Genomic DNA, 2956 nt, shown 5'->3' with positions numbered 1-2956 from the left:
CCGCTGCACCGCTGGCAATGTGGGTCTGTAGTTAGGCATCCAGCAGGTGACCTTGGCACCAGGAGCTTAACTGGAACTGGAAAGAGTGGCATGTGGCAGCTGAAAGGGAGGAGGCCCCAGGAAGTCCTGGGAAGCAGCTTTAGAGAGGCCGGGGGAAGCTAGCTGGGTGCACAGGGCCTTCTTTCCCTGCCGCTAAGAGAAAGGAAAGATTGGGGAAGAGAGAGGAGAGAACAATTCAAAGCCAAAAAGAGAGGAGTATTTTTAGCCAAGAAGATGGTGGACAGTCAGCTTCATTCAGTCACCTATTTGTCCAGCATCTATCTTTTCATCATTTAATATATTCGTATTCGTACTTAGAAGATTTTTTTTAAATATTTATTTATTATGTATACAATATTCTGTCTGTGTGTATGCCTGCAGGCCAGAAGAGGGCACCAGACCCCTCTACAGATGGTTGTGAGCCACCATGTGGTTGCTGGGAATTGAACTCAGGACCTTTGGAAGAGCAGGCAATGCTCTTAACCTCTGAGCCATCTCTCAAGCCCCAGAAGATTTTTTTTTAAAAAAAAAAACTTTGCCGGGCGGTGGTGGCACACGTCTTTAATCCCAGCACTTGGGAGGCAGAGGCAGGCGGATCTCTGTGAGTTCGAGACCAGCCTGGTCTACAAGAGCTAGTTCCAGGACAGGCTCCAAAGCCACAGAGAAACCCTGTCTCAAAAAAAAAAAAAAAAAAAAAACCTTTACAGGCTGGGCAGGATGGCACACACCTTTAATCCCAGCACTCACTTGGGAGGCAGAGGCAGGCAAATTGCTGAGTTCTAAGCCAGTCTGGTCTACAGAGCTGACACCAGGACAGCCCAGAACTGTTATACAGAGAAACCCTATCCCAAAAAAATCACACAACCAAAAAAAAAAAAAAATTTTTTTTTTTTACAAACAACAGACTGTAACAGTTGTGAGCATTCATTGCAATGGAGTTTTGAATTCTATTTAAGGAGCGTTAGGCCGGGCGGTGGTGGCGCACACCTTTAATCCCAGCACTCGGGAGGCAGAGACAGGTGGATCTCTGGGAGTTCGAGGCCAGCCTGGTCTACAAGAGCTAGTTCCAGGACAGGCTCCAAAGCTACAGAGAAACCCTGTCTCGAAAAACAAAACAAAACAAAACAAAAAAAAAAAAAAACAAAAAAAAAAGGAGTGTTAGTTTTTATTTATGTGTGCGTCCCTTGCTTGTGCACCGCAGAATCACAAGAGAGAGGTTGAACCCCTGGAGATACAGCTGTAAACTGGCATCTGGGTGCTGAGAACCAGATCCTAGTCTCTGCAAGAACAGCATGTGGGCTGGGCGGTGCTCGCCTTTAATCCCAGCACTCTGGAGGCAGAGGCAGGCAGATCTCTGTGAGTTCCAGGCCAGCCTGGTCTACAAGAGCTAGATCCAGGACAGGCGCCAAAGTTATAAAGAAACGCTGTTTCGAAACAGGATTTCTGTGTGTAGCCCTGGAAGTCCTAGAACTCACTCTGTAGACCAGGTTGGCCTCAAACTCAGAGATCTACCTGCCTCTGCCTTCTGAGTGCTGGGATTAAAGGTGAGCACCTCCATGCCCAGCCCATGAATGGGAAATGTTTTTAAAACTTCTGAGTCATTTCTTTGTCCTTATTATTATTTTGAGATAGAGTCTCACTATATATCCCTGGTTGGCCTGGAACTCACTATGTAGACCAGGCTAGCCTTGAACTCACAGAGATGCTCTTGCCTGCTGCCTCCTACGTGCTAGGTTTTGTCATGAGCTACAGTATTCAGCCGAAAATTCTATATAGCATGTGACTACAACCGTAACACAGATATACACCCCACGCCCCCCCCATAAAGTTCTTCTGCCCCACCTGGCTCAATTGCCTCCTGTCCTGGTTCTATGTGAATCAAAATGTGTGTGTGTGTATTGTGTATGTGTCATTTATTGTTTATTTTATGTGCATTGGGGTGTTTTGCTCTCACGTATGTCTGTGTGAGGATGTTAGGTCCCCTGGAACTGGAGTCACAGACAGCTGTGAGCTGTCATGTGGGTGCTGGGAATTGAACCTGGGACCTTTGGAAGAGCAGAGTCATCTTTCCAGCCTTTTCCCCCCTTAGGTTTATTATTTTTATTTTATGTGTGTTTTGCCTGCTTGTACACCACCTGCATGCAGTGCCCGAAGAGGACAAGGGAACCCTTGGCATTACTGACAGTTGTAAGCTGAAATATGAGTGCTGGGAACCAATCCCTGGTCCTTTGCAACTGCGGACATTCTTTTAACCATGTGAAAGTCTATACATCATGTGCATGCAGTTCCAGCATAGGCCAGAAGAGGACGCTGAATCCCCTTGAACCCAAGTTACAGACAGTTGTGAGCCACCATGAGGGATCTGGGAATTGAACTTTGGACCTCTGAGGGAGCAGCCTTAATCCCTGAACCAATAAATCAAAGTTTTAACACACGATTTTAAGATGAGCCCTCAGCATCAAGCATCTTTGTGCTGAACTCTAAGGTACTGTAGGGAAGACAGATTAAGGAATAAATGAGTTGTAGACACTAACAAGAGTGTTTGTGTTTTTCTCGCTGTGTCTGTTTTGCTCCTGTTTGGAGCCTTCACTATCCTGGATGCTGAGCTAAGCCTGTACATGCAGTATCTCATTTTATCCTCTAGGCCAGCCCCATTTTATAGATGGGACAACTGAGTCTGAGAGGGCTTCAGCAGCTTTTGCCCAGAGCCTAGTTCAAATAAAAGGCAGTCTTAGCCTCAGCCTTCAGGAGGTTGAAGCAGGAGGATTACAAGTTGCAGAATAACCTTGTTTGTAAAGAAGCAAAAACACCCACAGACACCTTTTTTGCCATGGGGGTGAGAGCTCCATCCCAGGGCCTTGTCCATGATAGATTGGTACTGAGCTGCATCCCCAGCTCTGGAGTCCTCTTCTTTTTT

This window comes from Chionomys nivalis, chromosome 7 (assembly GCF_950005125.1).
Source record: "Chionomys nivalis chromosome 7, mChiNiv1.1, whole genome shotgun sequence".
NCBI lineage: Eukaryota > Metazoa > Chordata > Mammalia > Rodentia > Cricetidae > Chionomys > Chionomys nivalis.
Note: the sequence above shows the minus strand (reverse complement) of the source record.